Source organism: Lactuca serriola, chromosome 4, assembly GCF_051521515.1.
Source record: "Lactuca serriola cultivar US96UC23 chromosome 4, Lser_US96UC23_V15, whole genome shotgun sequence".
NCBI lineage: Eukaryota > Viridiplantae > Streptophyta > Magnoliopsida > Asterales > Asteraceae > Lactuca > Lactuca serriola.
The window spans coordinates 40,350,572-40,371,891 of NC_136411.1; positions in this window are offsets into that span (position 1 = coordinate 40,350,572).

The window sequence follows — 21,320 nt, forward strand, 5'->3', positions numbered from 1 at the left end:
CAACGCCTAGGAACAGGAGGGTAGCCACAAACCCTTATCATCTACACACAACCGCCCTAGATCACGTCAACGCTTCAATACGACGAACAGGGGTATCCAGTTCCTCCGCATAATATGCGTCCAAAATCTCGGTCAAGCAACTCCAAATTCCGAGCATATGCGGGGGAAGGTTGGGGAATCGAAGAACAGCCGGCCACACAACCCGTTCGAATGGGACCATACTTTGGGTCTAACCTAGGACATGGAGGGGGATGGGTCCCAAACGTGGATTATAGATTGAGAAAACTCAAGATGCAACTATTTGAAGGGGAAGATGTTTATAGGTGGGTTTATAAAGCAGAACGTTTCTTTGATATGCAAGGGTTAGCAACATCGGGTGAGAGACTACGTGCAGCAGTCCTATGTTTGGAAGGGCCAACACTGGCATGGTATAGATGGAGCGACACCCGGATGCCTTTCCAGTGTTGGGAAGATTTAAAGAATATGTTGCTGGAACGTTTTCAGGCGTCACAGGAGGGTAGTTTGCAAGCACAATTTTTGGACATACAACAAAGTGGATCGGCCCTTGAATACGTGGGGCGTTTTGAACAGATGGCTGCACAACTTGAGGGCATTCAAGAGTCAATTTTGGAGGGGAATTTCATCAAGGGGTTGAAACCGGACTTGCGCAAGTCGGTTCGGATCTTGCAACCACATGGGTTGGGACAGACAATGAAGTTGGCACTTGTGGTAGATGAGAACGGAACTGGAACAATCACGCCGTCAGAAAAAGGAAGTACAAAAGTCAATGTGAACCATGCGCTTGGCACAATTAAAACCACAACAATAGGAGCATTGGCAACCCACACCCCTTCCGACGAATGACTGACACGGAATTCGCGGACAAGAAAGCCAAAGGGCTATGTTTTCGCTGCAACGGGAAGTTCGGTCCAGGTCATCGCTGCCAGAGAAAACCCTTCAAGTGTTGTTGGTGGATGATGAAGAAGGGGAGGAAGAGGAAGATGAAGAGACAGAGACAGAGACAGAGACAGAGACAGAGACAGAGACAGAGACAGAGACAGGAGAACACACAACAATTTCCAGGTTTCCACCTTGAGGACAAGGTGGATTTTCACCGAGGGGGTATTGATATGAACCGAGCGGATAAGTGGGATTGGGTCTATAATTTATGATTATTCTAGTATCTTTATTATTTAGTATTTATCTAGTTGATTCTAGTTTCCTTATGCAGTTAGGGTTTCCCTTTACGAATATAGTTTCCTTTTTATCAGTTTAGGAGAGTCAATAAATAGGTTAGGGTCGACTCTTCTAAGGGAGGAAAAATTTTAGTGAGTCGTTTTCTTTTGTTTGGAGATCCCCTGAGTCTCGAATATCAGGCACCTATCTTTGATTCTTAAGCATTAAGTTAAGATTGAGTTATTTTCTAATAAGTTCATATCAAATCCATCTGTTGCCAACCCTAAGCATATATTTGGGACTAATGATGGAGTTGGCAAGGCTTTTCTAAATATATCAAGCAAAGCATCAAATGATTTGATGGACCAACCACTTGTTGTCTTTAGATGTTCAACTGTAACAATAAATGAAAATTGTGAGTAACTTTGACATCCTTCATAAAGTTCCCGTTGCGATTCATCCATCAATCTTCGCAGGGCTTCTAAATCCTTCTCTAAGGTACATGAGGAATCACCACTAGCTTGCTAATTATCACCCCATTTACTTTGACCTATGTTATTTAACATCTCATCATGGTCATCATCATTTAAGTCATCACTAGCCCCATCAACTTCATCAATTGATATATCATCATCTGATGTATCATATGACTCACCATGATATATCCACCTAACATAGATAACAACAATTCCCATTTTCATCAAATGTGAGAATATAGTTGTTCGGTTATGATGTCGAAAATTATTGCAGTTTTTGCAAGGGCATAGAACTTTTGACAACACTTCTCTATCGCGGTATGAAAAATTAAGGAATTCATTTACACCTAACTCATATCTTGGGTCCTTTGTCCTATGAACTATATTCATCCAAGACTTATCCATATGATCTGGTAAAATAAAAATTCCTGAAAATAGCATAAATGTATAATGACAGTGAAATAGAAAACTCGGGTGGGGTTGTTAAATTAAGCAATAAGCTAATCTAAATTTTGTATATGAGATAGAAACTAAAATGTACTACTAACTTACAGATCTATTAAAGATAAACTAGCTTGCCAAATAGTCTAAAGTAGAATATGGACGTTTTCTTTTAAAATAACATACAAAGGTGCATGAACTTGGTATAATATTAAATATCCTAACAACTATATACAAAACATGGAATAAGATTTCTTCATCGGTTAAGGACTTGATTTCTAGCTTACTAAATGTCGATCCTCAAAAACGACCAACTGCTGCTGCTGCTCAGGTATCAACACTTTTGACTTACACATAACAGAAGCATATTTACAATTTCTTACCCACAATAACAAACATAAGTTTCTTTACCAGTACATTGCTTATATATATAGGTAGCAAAATATAAGTACATTGCTGTTATTTATGTTTTCCTATATTTTGTTTTCGTTTCTGCTTCATAGAAGTTGCAATCACATAAGCTAATAATCATATGTTACAATTGTAGAAACAAGACACTGGGCTTTATTTATGTTCTTATTTTTGGCAGTTATACACATTATTATTATGTTTTCAAAAACCACATATAAGGTATTACACTTTTTTCCATTTCTACTTAAGGACAATATTACAAAACAAAAACAATACCTCTTTAATATTAGAATAATGACATAATCTCACCAATATGCATCAAGTGAGGAGGAGTATATTCCACACCAAAAGATAAAGAGAAAAAAACCCAAGTAAAACCATAAATCTTAAGTAGGCTGCCTAAAAATCGTTAGACAATACTATAATTGAGCTTTTTCTTATTAATTTTTTTACTCTGAAAGTACAATGCTATAATTGGGTGGATTTTTCGAAGTATGTCGGATTATTGCATTGTATTTTCAACGTATAATGCTATATAATGCAAAATAACTTTTGAACAATATAGTTGGACCGATTTCCTCATTATTTACCAATACCAAAAAAATTGGGTCAAAAAGTATCTTAAAAAATATATTCAATGTAAGAAATAACAACATACTTTGCTTATTTTTTTTATATTTAAGTGAAAATGGTGGAGTCAAAAAAATTAAATGCGACAACTACAAATGTACTTCGTATATTTCTCACATTTAACTCAAGAAATAGCAGCATATTTTGTCCTTTTGTTTATTTCCAGCATTTTACTCAAGAAATAGCAACATACCTTGATTTCAAATCCTTTCTTTTCACTTAATAGCAAGATACCTCAATTTCACTGTTTCTTAAATCACTATAACAATATTTTACTATTTTTAGCAACGTACTACTACTTTCATGTGTAACAACTCTTTTAGCAATTTCACTGTTTCTTAAATGAAGTATTTTACCTTTTTGTGTAATTTAAGAGATACAGGTGAACCTGATCTTGTAGGTTTTAATTGGTACCTTCTGTTTCAAAAAGTTAAGTTATATTCATTTTACAACCAAATTAACAATATAGATACATGCTACATGATATCAGTGGGCATTTATTCGCTCAATATGTTGTTGAGTCGATTTAGGGCATAGTATCAGTAGTCAAAATTAGTCAACTTGTTTATCCTCTTTACTAAACCAATTAATCATGTTTACAAAATTAGTCGGTCAAAATTAGTCAAGCTCCTTATTTAGTCAAAATTGGTCAAGTCTCCTTATTTAGTCAAAATATAAATACAACTTTTTTCAACTTTTTATTTTTCTAATGTGTTTCTCTTTTTATTTTTTCAATTTTTTATTTTTCTAATGTGTTTCTGTTTTTATTTTTTCAATTCTTTTCAAATATTTATAGTAGTGACAACTACTTAGTGGTCATTAATTGTTTTTTTTCTTGTAATTCATCAGTGACCACTATTGAATGGACACTAATTGTTTTTCCACATTACATTTAAAGAGTACGTGTGTAGTTTTGAACAAGAGTAGCCAGTGACCACTATTTTTGGTCACTAAACGTTCAATACAGTGACCATTTTTCTTGTCACTAAACTTCTAACATATTGACTATTATTCTTAGTCACTATATAATTAACATAGTGACCATTATTTTTAGTCACTAAATAGTTGTTATGATATGAAACAAAAACAGTTTAATTATTTTGCATTTTAGTGACTGAGTTAGTGACCACCACATATAATTCGTCATTAAATTTGTAGGATTACAAAATTCAGTGATCACTTAATTTCTAGTGACTAAAAGATGCTTTCAGTGACCAAATTTTAGGTCGTCACTAAAAATTAGTCACTAATAAGGACTTTTCTTGTAGTGAAAAAAGTGGTAGAGAGAATGAAGAGCAACTTACCAAGTAAATAAAGATCTAGTAGAAAAAAATTGATTTATCAATCCCCCTCTTTTCTTTCCAATTGATAACTAAAGTTACTGTTAGTGATAATGAAGAGCATTGACGATGGAGTAGACTTTGAATGATACGGGAAAGGAAGCAGCAACCTTTTGATCATGGAGAGATTTTATGATTGCGTTGGAGGAACGATTTTTGTTTACATAAGTTGAATAAAAATAAACTAGTTAACGATTTTCTTTAGGGTTAAAACACAAACATGTAATAAGCCGATTTAAATGTAAAAAAACAAAAAAAAAAAAAAATAGCGACTATAAAGAACAATTAGAAAAAGAATTAAAAAAACAGTTTCTAAAACAAAATTTTAAATAAAATCATTTTTAAATAGTGTAAAACTATAATTACAAAAACATGGTACAAATTTCTAAAAAACAAATCCGAACAAAATTTGTAAAAAAAATAAAATTTTAAATCTAATGCTGAACTTGCTATAGCCCGTCTCACAGTGAGTAATTTCGATTACAATCATCGTCAGGGTAGGTGGGGGGGGGGGGTGTCTATTTCCGACCGGTTTATGTGAGGACGAGGTCATGAAGTCAAGATGGATGGATGATGAGGGTTGGTTTAGGGTACGCCAAAATACAATGAATTAGAAACAAAATCGGGAAGGGTCATTGAAACGTAATAATCACCTAGTAAGTTCTCATGTTCATGTTTAGGGTACGCAAGAATAAAAAAAAATTCCATGAGAAATTCAGATGATAAGGACACCATCCTCCTCATTACAGCTAGATAGATCGACTGAGAGGGAGGTGAAGGTAGGAGAAGGCGATTTCCATCTACTAAGACCTCTTAGATTCGATTTTACGGTAATTTGATTAAATTGGTGAGTGGAGAAATGAGGTATGAGTTATTCCCATTTATATTGAAGTTAGGTTTGAAGCTTGTTGTGGAATTCAAAATTAGTTTTGTGTTCATTTGAGGGTTAGGGTTTTGTTTTTAACCATTTCCAGATAATTGATGTGGTTGCAAGCACCGATCTATCACCCACTTGATAGATTTGGTGTGTTTGGGTGAAAAACATAATTACGACCCCTATGTTTCCAATTGGGGGTTATGTGTGTTGGATTACCACTCCGAGACAGACGGTGAGAACGAGCGGACGATTCTGATGCTCGAAGATATGCTTTGCGCTTGTGTATTAGATTTTGGAGGGAGTTGGAATACTTACCTTCCACTGGTCGAGTTCTCCTACAACAATAGTTATCATGCCAGTATTGACCGACCATCGTTTAAGATGTTATATGGAATGAGGTTTAGGACCCCGGTTTTCTTGGGGGAGGTCGGCCATCAGGTCATGGGTGTACTGAGGTGGTACTCAAGACCACCGAATTGATTCAACAGGTGCGTGACATGTTGCGAGTCACGTAAAGCCGACAGAAGAGTTACACAGATCGGGGACGTACGCACCTCATGTTTCAGGAGGGAGATTTGATGCTTATGAAGGTGTCACCTTGGAAAGAGGTCATCCGATTTCGGAAGCGGGGAAAACTGGGCCCCAGATTCGTTGGTCCCTTCAGGATTTCTGCCCAGGTGGAAAAGGTTGCATACCGTCTGGATTTGCCTTATGAGCTTAGTCGGATTCGCAAAACCTTCCATGTGTCTCAGCTTCGAAAGTGTGTGGCCGATAAGCCCGCAATTGTTCCTTTGGATGACATTCCGGTTGATGATCGTTTGAATTATGTGGAGAGACCGGTGGCGATCTTGAATCGAAAGGCGAACACTCTATGCAATAAAGGAGTATCTCTGGTCAAGGTCCAGTGGCAACATCAGAAGGGTTCCGAATGGAAGTGGGAGCCTGAGGTGGAGATGTGAGAGCACTACCCCGATTTATTCGCGGCAACATACTTTGAGGACGAAGTCTAGTTCATGTGGGGGAGAGTTGTAACATCTTGATTTCTAGGTATTTTAAAATTTGACCTTTGATTTGAGTTTGGTTTTCAAATTTATTCCGAAGAGGTATTGTCGTAATTTTTGGGTAGGACTCTTGTATGCTGGGCGTACGTTGCCAGGATGCAAACCCTAAATTTTATGGTTTGGACCCTATTTAAGCTTCATTATAGCCCCGTACCCTCCTTTATCTTCAGCCTCCATCCCTACCTCAAAACCCTAAAGTGAGTGAGTGTGTTTTGAAGCTTGAAGAGCCTTTTTGGTGACATTCTAATGCTCTTGGTGGTGAAGGAGGATCCTAAAAGTTGTGGTGTTTCACTCAAGGCTTTGGATCTGCAACTACTCTGTCTTGTGCATCTTTTGGAGGTATAGAGCTCCAGCTTGATAAATATTTCATTAAGATCTAGTTAGTTTAAAGTTAGCAACCTTTTGTCCCAAATCTTGATCCTTGTGAGTAGGGAGTACTCCAAGATGTTTGAGTTTTCCTTTTAGATGTTATAGGGTTTGTTAAGTCATAAAAATATGATCTTGGACATTAGTTCCTTCCCATGCATGATCTAGATTTTCTTAATGGGTCATGAGACTAGGGTTTTTGGTAAGAAGATATTATTAGCCATGAAAAACCATAAAGTTGGAAACTTCATTGTTAAGAACACTTGTTAGGGTCTACATGTAGATTTTGGACGTAAGTGCTTAAGGATTTAGCACTTAATGGATTGAGTGGGTGGCAGCCATGGACGTTGGGCGTACCAAAGGGTACGCTGCACGTTTAGGGTCAGCCCTTCGATATTTGGTAAAGCAAGCAGTACGCCCTACATTCAACTTAGGAACGCCCAACGTACTTACCGAGTTAAATCGGATGACTCAGTTGACTTTGACCTGTATTCTGACCAGGGTCTGACCTAGGGGTATTTAAGGTATTTTGACCTATTTGCTTAGTATTGGTCACTGTATTTGTAAAGGTGAATGGTAGAGTTGATTTTAGAGTAGCGTGCTATTTCCGTTTTCTCATTTGTTTGTGAGGTGAGTTTTTCGTATACATGGGTTGAAGGCACCAATACCAGCCCATATTTAGGTTATATAGAATACTAGTTGCTATGTGATATGTACTTGGTTGATTGATCGGGTTGAAATATATCCCAGGACGGACCCATTGTGTTTTGTCGGGTTGAAGCATTACCCAAGGGCGGGGCCCACTATGATAAGTTCGGGTTGAAATATACCCCAGGACGAGGCCTAGGGGGGCCATATTTGTTTATTGGGTTGAAATATACCCTAGGGCGGGGCCCATATTGGTATGTCTAGCATGTGGTACCTTGGGGAACTCACTAAGCTCTGTCCTTACAGTTTATGTTTATGTTTTCATGTACTTTTGGTTCGAAATAGAAGGGCCCGACATGATAACACATCATCCTCCCCTCATGATTTCCGCATTTTCAATAATTGTACTATGATATTTTGGATATTATATCTAGTGATTGTTTTGAATCAATTAATCAACGAAATTGATAGTTTTTCAATGAAAATTTTTATTATGGTTTTTGGGTTGTTAAAATTAAGTGGAGAACTTAGTAGTTGATGTAAGTCAGTCATTTCGTTCGGTTCTTACTGTGTTATACTTTTGCATGTTTAGAACCACTTATAGAATATTAAGTTATTCAAAATTCTCGGTCGTAGTTTTGGAAGTAAGTAGTGATTTAAGATTGTTATGGAGCATTGGAAGATTATCCATGGTGATGCACGAAGAAAAAATTGGAATCGATGCTCATGAGTACTTTAAATGGAGATTTTAAGGTATTAGAGTAACCCACACTTAGAGATTACTTCATGGATTCTGTTACAAGTAATTCTAATATGGTAATATCGTATACTCTTCAAATGGAGATTCGTAAGATTCTCTCTTACAATCTTTTGTTTTTCTTGGTTTCCCCTAAACGTTGTTTGTAAATGGCAATCATAAAGGGTTTGACTAGATATGACATGAGGAATAGGCGGAATCTTTGTAGTCGAGGTTTATTTGTTCGCTTCTCCTCCAAAAAAATAAAAATATATAATATTGTTCCCATTGATAATTTGGTGTTGACATTAAAATGCTTGGTCACGCTCAGACTGAATTGATGAATCCATTATGCAGTTTTCTTTTGATTGATACAAGTTAGTATCGGGAAACAACATCTTGAACATTTGAGATTGAATATATCAATGTCTCATATTCATATACATATCTTGAAGAACAAATGAACATTTGATCACTTATCTAAAGGATATATCACAATTCTATTTTATGAGAATGGCAAATAAATTTAACTAGATCCTCTATACTCATTACTATTAAATATTAGACCATATAGACTTGGTGACTTGTGCAAGTTGAGGTCTTAGAAAATGGTGCCTAGAGTTACAACACAGTCACAACAGTTAGTACAAGCGGATTGATATGTAAGTTATTAGTACATAATGTTATACGATGCAAGTTTGGGTATACACATAACCGTTATTACCCTTTGAGGGATGAATCACCTGATAATAAAAAGAAAATATATAAAAAGACTACATTGGATTGGGTAGGTGGCAGCCACGAACGTTGGGCATAACAACGGGTAGACTGCACGATCAGGGTCAGCCCTTCGACATTTTGTCAAGCAAGTAGTATTACCGATTTCTAGATTATTAAGTTATTCAGAATTCTCGGTCGTGCTTTTGGAAGTAAGTAGTGATTTAAGATTATAATGGAGCATTGGTAGATTGTCCATGGTGATGCATAAAGAAAATTTTGGAATAAATGCTCATGAGTACTTTAAATGGAGATTTTAAGGTATTGGAGTAACCCACACTTAGAGATTACTTCATGGATTCTATTACAAGTAATTCTAAGATGGTAATATCATATATACGTCAAACGGAGATGCTTGGGATTCTCTCCTACAATCTGTTTTGTTTTGGTTTCCCCCAAACATTGTTCGTAAATGGCAATTATAAAGGGTTTGAGTAGATATGACATGCGCAATAGGCATAATCTTTTAAGTCGAAGTTTGTTTGTTCGCTTCTCCCTCAAAAAATAAAAACAGATATCATTGTTCCCATCGATGATTTGATTTTGACATTAAAATACATGGTCGTGCTCATACTAAATTGATGGATAAATTATGCAGTTTTCGTTTGATTGATACAAATTAGTATCGGGAAACAAAATCTTGAACATTTGAGATTGAATGTATCAATGTCTCATTTTCATATACATATCTCGAAGAACAAAGGAACATTTGATTACATATCTAAGGGATATATCACAATTATATGATTTGAGTATGACAAATACATTTGACTAGATCCTCTCTACTCATTACTATTAAATATTAGACCATATAGTCTTGGTGACTTGTGCAAGTTGAGGTCTTAGAAAATGGTGCCTAGAGTTACAACACAGTGACATTGGAAAGGTGCTTTTAAAGATGTCACATTGGAAAGGTGTCATCCGATTTCAAAAGTCGGGAAGCTTGCAGCAGATTTATTGGTCCCTTCAGGATTTCTTCCCTGGTGGGAAATGTTGAACACCGTCTGGATTTTCCTGATGAGCTCAGCCGGATCTACAAAACCTTCCGTGTGTCTCAGCTTCGGAAGTGTGTCGCCGATTAGCTCGAAGTTGTTCATTTGGATTGCATTCAGGTTGATGATCGTCTATATTACGTGAATAGATCAGTGACGATCTTGGATTGAAAGACGAACACTCTTTGCAACAATGGAGTATCACTACACAAGGTCCAGTGGCATCATCAGAAGGATTTCGAATGGAAGTGGGAGCCTGAGGCGGCGATGCGAGAGCACTACCTTAATTTATTTGCAACAACAGACTTTGAGGACGAAGTCTAGTTCAAGTGGGGGAGAGATGTAACATCTTGATTTCCAAGTATTTTAAAATTTTACAATTGATTTGAGTTTGGTTTTAAAATTTAGTCCCAAGCGGTATTTTCGTAATTTTTGCGTAGGACTCTCGTACGTTGGGCGTACGTGGCGAGGGTGCAAACCCTAAATTTTATGGTTTGGACCCTATTTAAGCATCATTAAAGACCAGACCCTCATTTATCTTCAGCCTCCATCCCTATCTCGAAACCCTAAAGTAAGTGAGTGAGTTTTGAAGCGTGATGAGCCTTTTTAGTGCCATTCTAGTGCTCTTAGTGGTGAAGGAGGAACCTAGAAGTTGTGGTGTTTCACTCAAGGCTTTGGATCCTAGAACTACTCTGTCTTGTTCATCTTCTAGAGGTATAAAGCTACGAATTGATGACTACCCTATCTCGAAACCCTAAAGTAAGTGAGTGAGTTTTGAAGCGTGATGAGCCTTTTTAGTGCCATTCTAGTGCTGTTAGTGGTGAAGGAGGAACCTAGAAGTTGTGGTGTTTCACTCAAGGCTTTGGATCCTACAACTACTCTGTCTTGTTCATCTTCTGGAGGTATAAAGCTACGACTTGACGACTATTTCATTAAGATGTAGTCTAGTTAAAAGTTAGCACCTTTTTGTACCAAGTATTGATTCTTATGAGTATGGAGTACTCCAAGATGTTTGAGTTGTCATTTCAGATGTTATAGGGTGTGTTAAGTCATAAAAATATGATCTTGGACATTAGCTCCTTCACATGCATGATCTAGATTGTGTTAATGGGTCAAGAGACTAGGGTCTTTTTAGCCATGAAAACCCATAAAGTTGGAAAATTTATGGTTCTGAACACTTGTTAGGGTCTAGATCTAGATTTTGGACATAAGTGCTTAAGGATTTAGCACTTAATGGATTGGGTAGGTGGCAGCCACGAACGTTGGGCATAACAACGGGTAGACTGCACGATCAGGGTCAGCCCTTCGACATTTTGTCAAGCAAGCAGTATTACCGATTTCTAGATTATTAAGTTATTTAGAATTCTCGGTCGTGCTTTTGGAAGTAAGTAGTGATTTAAGATTATAATGGAGCATTGGTAGATTGTCCATGGTGATGCATAAAGAAAATTTTGGAATAAATGCTCATGAGTACTTTAAATGGAGATTTTAAGGTATTGGAGTAACCCACACTTAGAGATTACTTCATGGATTCTATTACAAGTAATTCTAAGATGGTAATATCATATATACGTCAAACGGAGATGCTTGGGATTCTCTCCTACAATCTGTTTTGTTTTGGTTTCCCCCAAACATTGTTCGTAAATGGCAATTATAAAGGGTTTGAGTAGATATGACATGCGCAATAGGCATAATCTTTTAAGTCGAAGTTTGTTTGTTCGCTTCTCCCTCAAAAAATAAAAACAGATATCATTGTTCCCATCGATGATTTGATTTTGACATTAAAATACATGGTCGTGCTCATACTAAATTGATGGATAAATTATGCAGTTTTCTTTTGATTGATACAAATTAGTATCGGGAAACAAAATCTTGAACATTTGAGATTGAATGTATCAATGTCTCATTTTCATATACATATCTCGAAGAACAAAGGAACATTTGATTACATATCTAAGGGATATATCACAATTATATGTTTTGAGTATGACAAATACATTTGACTAGATCCTCTCTACTCATTACTATTAAATATTAGACCATATAGTCTTGGTGACTTGTGCAAGTTGAGGTCTTAGAAAATGGTGCCTAGAGTTACAACAATTAGTACAAGCGGATTGATATGTAAGTTATTAGTACATAATGTTATAAGATGCAAGTTTGGGTATACACATAACCGTTATTACCCTTTGAGGGATGAATCACCTGATAATAAAAAGAAAATATAAAAAGACAAGTTTAGTTTTATGTAAAACCCATTAAAAAGTTGTTATAAACATGTAGTAGTTGTAATATATCTTAAAAACTATGAATAAAATGAATATATAAAAAAAGACATTGAATTAGTAAAAAAAATCAATTTCTTAAACAAATTTCTTAAAAAACCAGTTTCTTAAAAATGTAAAAACAAACTTGTAGAAACAAGTTGTGGCATATTTGTAAACAAAGTTACGGCCAAAGTAATATTGAAAATAAAAACATTGGCAATCTTGTAAAGAAAAGGTATCCTCTAAACAAACAAACCTGCAATAATGAGTCATTGTGACAAAGAAGAAATAAAACATTGGCTTTTCTTACTTCTACAAATAATAAAATGTTAACATGTAACTTTTATATATTTAAAATATTTGGCAACCCATTTAGTTTTGGTAATAGCCATTTATTTTGTTTTGCAACCATATGATTGCAAACATCGCACACGCACATAGAGGCTCACACGCACACAGTCAGATTCAATTCGGGATGGAGGGAACAACACGAAATAATGATAACTGGATTCTATAACAAACGACAAACCTTCAAAATCCTTAATTCATAGCTATCATTTGTAGTTTAATACTCATGGATTTTAGTAATTGCTGCTCTAGAAATGCATTTAGAAAATTTCATTAAACCCAATCACTTACTAAGAAACACGTTGTGTTAAAGCTAATAATATGCGTGAAGCATAAATCATTGAGAAAGATTGCTAACCAACTGCAACTGAATATGCTAATGTACATAAAAGATCACATGATGAAACGTTTACCAGCAATAGCAATGTGTTAGATCTACTATTTTGGTGTCAAGTAGCCCTTGGAGTTCCCCCAAACACTTCAGTAGGAAATCATTAATAAAGCATCCCAATGAAGTGTTCGGAGGATCTCTGAGGGACACTTGGCTTTTCCTACATCTGTATTTGCTTGAAGTTGATTGCTTTGTTTAGAAAATAAACGTGCCAGAATTACTTGGTATATATAGAGGGAGAGGGAGTAGAGGTTATTTTCTGATCGATGAACATGGATACATCAGCAGCATGAACATGGTTGCCATCGTGTCTCTATTAGGAGATATATTTTCCCATAATCCGAATTTTCTCATAAAGGGAAATATATGAGAGTGACGAGTTATGCTGAGGACCAGGTGAACATGGGTATCATATTCTCATTTGATCATCTATCCCATATACATGACCACATTCAATCTCTGACCTACAATATATAACATATTAGCATAAGATTTGATAATGGGAAAGAGATGTATATTGATTATTCATTCAAAAGTAGAATTGAATCGAATATACCATGACTGCAATATCATGTAAAGAAATGATGCATGCTGATTTATATATAAGGTTACAGACACGGCAAGAGGCAGGACATGCAAAATTCTGCTCTAATTGAACTTTTTGTGAAAGATTTCCTATTGCAGGTCCACTAGTCTGATTCTCTTCTTACTCTCATAAGCTCCCTCGATTGTAACCCCACTATCTGTTTCAAGTTTCAACCATTACCCTCCAATTATGTTCAAATGTGTATAAACTATAAAAGGCGTTGAAAGATTCTCACATCCACATATTCACCCTACACCTATCACCATATATTTGGAAGACTGCATCTGATTGTGCACCTGCCTTTTCTTCTGATTTTTATTCGTGTGTATTCTGCACCCTGTAATTTACCAGCTAGCTTCCAATCTTTTTGTGTTTATAAAGCTGCGGTTCTAGAAAAAAGTTGTAGAGAGAATGAAGAGCAACTTACCAAGTAAATAAAGATCCAGTTGAAAACAATTGATTTATCAATCCCCCTCTATTCTTTCCAATTGATAACTATAGTTACTGTTGGTGATAATGAAAAGCATTGACGATGGAGTAGACTTTGAAATATAAGGGAAAGGATGCAGCAACCATTTGATCAAGGAGAGGTTTTCGGATTGCGTTGGAGGAACGATTTCTGTTTACATATGTTGAATAACAATAAACTAGTTAACGATTTATTTTAGGTTTAAAACACAAACAGGTAATAAGCCGATTTAAATGAAAGAAAATTCACAAAAAATAACGACTATAAAGAAGAATTACAAAAAAAATTAAAAACACAGTTTCTTAAATTTTTTTATTTAAAATCATTTTTTTAAATAATGTAAAACTATATTGCAAAAATAAGGTGCAAATTTGTAAAAACAAATCCGAAGCTAATTCATAATTTTTTTTTTAAAATCCGGTGCTGAACTTGCTATAGCCCATCACACAGTAAACAATTTCGATTAAAATCATCGTCGGGGGAGGTGGGGGTGGGGGGGGGGGGGGTATTTCTGATGGTTTCTGTGAGGACGAGCTCATGAAGTCAAGGTGGATAGATGATGAGGGTTGGTTTAGGGTACGACAAAATACAATGAATTTGAAGCCAACATCGGGAAGGGTCATTGAAACTTAATCATCAGCAAGTAAGTTCTCATGTTCTCGTTCAGCGTACACTAGAATAAAATAAATTCTAGGAGAAATTGAGATGATAAGAACATCATCCTCGTCATTACAGCCAGATAGATCGATTGAGAGGGAAGTAAAAGGTAGGAGATGGCGATTTCCATCTACTAACACCTCATAGATTGATGTTTAAGCTAACTTTATTCAAATAGTGCGTGGAGGAATCTAATGTTTAATTTTAAGGTATGAGTTATTCCCATTTGTATTGAACTTAGGTTTGAAGCGTGTAGTGGAAATAAAAATCCGTTTCGTGTTCATTTTAGGGACAGAGTTTTGTTTTTAACCATTTGTAGATAATTTATGTGGTTGCAAACTCCGATCTATCACCCACTTGATAGATTTGGTGTGTTTGGGTGAAAAACATAATTATGACCTATGTTTCCAATTGGGGGTTACGTGTGTTGGATTGCCACCCCAGATGGCGAGAGCAAGCGAACGATTTAGATGCTCAAAGATACGCTTCCGACTTATGTATTAGATTTTGGAGGGAGTTGGAATACTTACCTTCCACTGGCTGAGTTCTCCTACAAAAGCAGTTATCATGTCGGTACTCACTGGCCATCGTTTAAGATGTTATATGGAAGGAGGTGCAATACCCGGTTTGCACGGGGGAGGTCGGGCATCGGGTCATGGGTGTACTGAGGTGGTACTCAAGACCCTTGAATGGATTCAGTAGGTGCATGACATGTTGCGAGTCCCCTAAAGCCGATAGGAGAGTTACGCAGTTCAGGGACGTTCGGACCTTGTGTTTCAGGAGGGGGATTTGGTGCTTTTAAAGATGTCACATTGGAAAGGTGTCATCCGATTTCAAAAGTGGGGAAGCTTGCAGCAGATTTATTGGTCCCTTCAGGATTTCTTCCCTGGTGGGAAATGTTGAACACCGTCTGGATTTTCCTGATGAGCTCAGCCGGATCTACAAAACCTTCCGTGTGTCTCAGCTTCGGAAGTGTGTCGCCGATTAGCTCGAAGTTGTTCATTTCGATTACATTCAGGTTGATGATCGTCTATATTATGTGAAGAGATCAGTGACGATCTTGGATTGAAAGACGAACAGGTTGATGATCGTCTATATTATGTGAAGAGATCAGTGACGATCTTGGATTGAAAGACGAACACTCTTTGCAACAAAGGAGTATCACTACACAAGGTCCAGTGGCATCATCAGAAGGATTTCGAATGGAAGTGGGAGCCTGAGGCGGCGATGCGAGAGCACTACCTTAATTTATTTGCAACAACAGACTTTGAGGACGAAGTCTAGTTCAAGTGGGGGAGAGATGTAACATCTTGATTTCCAAGTATTTTAAAATTTTACAATTGATTTGAGTTTGGTTTTAAAATTTAGTCCCAAGCGGTATTTTCGTAATTTTTGCGTAGGACTCTCGTACGTTGGGCGTACGTGGCGAGGGTGCAAACCCTAAATTTTATGGTTTGGACCCTATTTAAGCATCATTAAAGACCAGACCCTCATTTATCTTCAGCCTCCATCCCTATCTCGAAACCCTAAAGTAAGTGAGTGAGTTTTGAAGCGTGATGAGCCTTTTTAGTGCCATTCTAGTGCTCTTAGTGGTGAAGGAGGAACCTAGAAGTTGTGGTGTTTCACTCAAGGCTTTGGATCCTAGAACTACTCTGTCTTGTTCATCTTCTAGAGGTATAAAGCTACGAATTGATGACTACCCTATCTCGAAACCCTAAAGTAAGTGAGTGAGTTTTGAAGCGTGATGAGCCTTTTTAGTGCCATTCTAGTGCTGTTAGTGGTGAAGGAGGAACCTAGAAGTTGTGGTGTTTCACTCAAGGCTTTGGATCCTACAACTACTCTGTCTTGTTCATCTTCTGGAGGTATAAAGCTACGACTTGACGACTATTTCATTAAGATGTAGTCTAGTTAAAAGTTAGCACCTTTTTGTACCAAGTATTGATTCTTATGAGTATGGAGTACTCCAAGATGTTTGAGTTGTCATTTCAGATGTTATAGGGTGTGTTAAGTCATAAAAATATGATCTTGGACATTAGCTCCTTCACATGCATGATCTAGATTGTCTTAATGGGTCAAGAGACTAGGGTCTTTTTAGCCATGAAAACCCATAAAGTTGGAAACTTTATGGTTCTGAACACTTGTTAGGGTCTAGATCTAGATTTTGGACGTAAGTGCTTAAGGATTTAACACTTAATGGATTGGGTAGGTGGCAGCCACGAACGTTGGGCATAACAACGGGTAGACTGTACGATCAGGGTCAGCCCTTCGACATTTTGTCAAGCAAGTAGTATTACCGATTTCTAGATTATTAAGTTATTCAGAATTCTCGGTCGTGCTTTTGGAAGTAAGTAGTGATTTAAGATTATAATGGAGCATTGGTAGATTGTCCCTGGTGATGCATAAAGAAAATTTTGGAATAAATGCTCATGAGTACTTTAAATGGAGATTTTAAGGTATTGGAGTAACCCACACTTAGAGATTACTTCATGGATTCTATTACAAGTAATTCTAAGATGGTAATATCATATATACGTCAAACGGAGATGCTTGGGATTCTCTCCTACAATCTGTTTTGTTTTGGTTTCCCCCAAACATTGTTCGTAAATGGCAATTATAAAGGGTTTGAGTAGATATGACATGCGCAATAGGCATAATCTTTTAAGTCGAAGTTTGTTTGTTCGCTTCTCCCTCAAAAAATAAAAACAGATATCATTGTTCCCATCGATGATTTGATTTTGACATTAAAATACATGGTCGTGCTCATACTAAATTGATGGATAAATTATGCAGTTTTCTTTTGATTGATACAAATTAGTATCGGGAAACAAAATCTTGAACATTTGAGATTGAATGTATCAATGTCTCATTTTCATATACATATCTCGAAGAACAAAGGAACATTTGATTACATATCTAAGGGATATATCACAATTATATGTTTTGAGTATGACAAATACATTTGACTAGATCCTCTCTACTCATTACTATTAAATATTAGACCATATAGTCTTGGTGACTTGTGCAAGTTGAGGTCTTAGAAAATGGTGCCTAGAGTTACAACAATTAGTACAAGCGGATTGATATGTAAGTTATTAGTACATAATGTTATAAGATGCAAGTTTGGGTATACACATAACCGTTATTACCCTTTGAGGGATGAATCACCTGATAATAAAAAGAAAATATAAAAAGACAAGTTTAGTTTTATGTAAAACCCATTAAAAAGTTGTTATAAACATGTAGTAGTTGTAATATATCTTAAAAACTATGAATAAAATGAATATATCAAAAAAGAAATTGAATTAGTAAAAAAAAAAGCAATTTCTTAAACAAATTTCTTAAAAAACCAGTTTCTTAAAAATGTAAAAACAAACTTGTAGAAACAAGTTGTGGCATATTTGTAAACAAAGTTACGGCCAAAGTAATATTGAAAATAAAAACATTGGCAATCTTGTAAAGAAAAGGTATCCTCTAAACAAACAAACCTGCAATAATGAGTCATTGTGACAAAGAAGAAATAAAACATTGGCTTTTCTTACTTCTACAAATAATAAAATGTTAACATGTAACTTTTATATATTTAAAATATTTGGCAACCCATTTAGTTTTGGTAATAGCCATTATTTTGTTTTGCAACCATATGATTGCAAACATCGCACACGCACATAGAGGCTCACACGCACACAGTCAGATTCAATTCGGGATGGAGGGAACAACACGAAATAATGATAACTGGATTCTATAACAAACGACAAACCTTCAAAATCCTTAATTCATAGCTATCATTTGTAGTTTAATACTCATGGATTTTAGTAATTGCTGCTCTAGAAATGCATTTAGAAAATTTCATTAAACCCAATCACTTACTAAGAAACACGTTGTGTTAAAGCTAATAATATGCGTGAAGCATAAATCATTGAGAAAGATTGCTAACCAACTGCAACTGAATATGCTAATGTACATAAAAGATCACATGATGAAACGTTTACCAGCAATAGCAATGTGTTAGATCTACTATTTTGGTGTCAAGTAGCCCTTGGAGTTCCCCCAAACACTTCAGTAGGAAATCATTAATAAAGCATCCCAATGAAGTGTTCGGAGGATCTCTGAGGGACACTTGGCTTTTCCTACATCTGTATTTGCTTGAAGTTGATTGCTTTGTTTAGAAAATAAACGTGCCAGAATTACTTGGTATATATAGAGGGAGAGGGAGTAGAGGTTATTTTCTGATCGATGAACATGGATACATCAGCAGCATGAACATGGTTGCCATCGTGTCTCTATTAGGAGATATATTTTCCCATAATCCGAATTTTCTCATAAAGGGAAATATATGAGAGTGACGAGTTATGCTGAGGACCAGGTGAACATGGGTATCATATTCTCATTTGATCATCTATCCCATATACATGACCACATTCAATCTCTGACCTACAATATATAACATATTAGCATAAGATTTGATAATGGGAAAGAGATGTATATTGATTATTCATTCAAAAGTAGAATTGAATCGAATATACCATGACTGCAATATCATGTAAAGAAATGATGCATGCTGATTTATATATAAGGTTACAGACACGGCAAGAGGCAGGACATGCAAAATTCTGCTCTAATTGAACTTTTTGTGAAAGATTTCCTATTGCAGGTCCACTAGTCTGATTCTCTTCTTACTCTCATAAGCTCCCTCGATTGTAACCCCACTATCTGTTTCAAGTTTCAACCATTACCCTCCAATTATGTTCAAATGTGTATAAACTATAAAAGGCGTTGAAAGATTCTCACATCCACATATTCACCCTACACCTATCACCATATATTTGGAAGACTGCATCTGATTGTGCACCTGCCTTTTCTTCTGATTTTTATTCGTGTGTATTCTGCACCCTGTAATTTACCAGCTAGCTTCCAATCTTTTTGTGTTTATAAAGCTGCGGTTCTAGAAAAAAGTTGTAGAGAGAATGAAGAGCAACTTACCAAGTAAATAAAGATCCAGTTGAAAACAATTGATTTATCAATCCCCCTCTATTCTTTCCAATTGATAACTATAGTTACTGTTGGTGATAATGAAAAGCATTGACGATGGAGTAGACTTTGAAATATAAGGGAAAGGATGCAGCAACCATTTGATCAAGGAGAGGTTTTCGGATTGCGTTGGAGGAACGATTTCTGTTTACATATGTTGAATAACAATAAACTAGTTAACGATTTATTTTAGGTTTAAAACACAAACAGGTAATAAGCCGATTTAAATGAAAGAAAATTCACAAAAAATAACGACTATAAAGAAGAATTACAAAAAAAATTAAAAACACAGTTTCTTAAATTTTTTTATTTAAAATCATTTTTTTAAATAATGTAAAACTATATTGCAAAAATAAGGTGCAAATTTGTAAAAACAAATCCGAAGCTAATTCATATTTTTTTTTTTAAATCCGGTGGCGAACTTGCTATAGCCCATCACACAGTAAACAATTTCGATTAAAATCATCGTCGGGGGAGGTGGGGGGGGGGGGGGGGTGTATTTCTGATGGTTTCTGTGAGGACGAGCTCATGAAGTCAAGGTGGATAGATGATGAGGGTTGGTTTAGGGTACGACAAAATACAATGAATTTGAAGCCAACATCGGGAAGGGTCATTGAAACTTAATCATCAGCAAGTAAGTTCTCATGTTCTCGTTCAGCGTACGCTAGAATAAAATAAATTCTAGGAGAAATTGAGATGATAAGAACATCATCCTCGTCATTACAGCCAGATAGATCGATTGAGAGGGAAGTAAAAGGTAGGAGATGGCGATTTCCATCTACTAACACCTCATAGATTGATGTTTAAGCTAACTTTATTCAAATAGTGCGTGGAGGAATCTAATGTTTAATTTTAAGGTATGAGTTATTCCCATTTGTATTGAACTTAGGTTTGAAGCGTGTAGTGGAAATAAAAATCCGTTTCGTGTTCATTTTAGGGATAGAGTTTTGTTTTTAACCATTTGAAGATAATTTATGTGGTTGCAAACTCCGATCTATCACCCACTTGATAGATTTGGTGTGTTTGGGTGAAAAACATAATTATGACCTATGTTTCCAATTGGGGGTTACGTGTGTTGGATTGCCACCCCAGATGGCGAGAGCAAGCGAACGATTTAGATGCTCAAAGATACGCTTCCGACTTATGTATTAGATTTTGGAGGGAGTTGGAATACTTACCTTCCACTGGCTGAGTTCTCCTACAAAAGCAGTTATCATGTCGGTACTCACTGGCCATCGTTTAAGATGTTATATGGAAGGAGGTGCAATACCCGGTTTGCACGGGGGAGGTCGGGCATCGGGTCATGGGTGTACTGAGGTGGTACTCAAGACCCTTGAATGGATTCAGTAGGTGCATGACATGTTGCGAGTCCCCTAAAGCCGATAGGAGAGTTACGCAGTTCAGGGACGTTCGGACCTTGTGTTTCAGGAGGGGGATTTGGTGCTTTTAAAGATGTCACATTGGAAAGGTGTCATCCGATTTCAAAAGTCGGGAAGCTTGCAGCAGATTTATTGGTCCCTTCAGGATTTCTTCCCTGGTGGGAAATGTTGAACACCGTCTGGATTTTCCTGATGAGCTCAGCCGGATCTACAAAACCTTCCGTGTGTCTCAGCTTCGGAAGTGTGTCGCCGATTAGCTCGAAG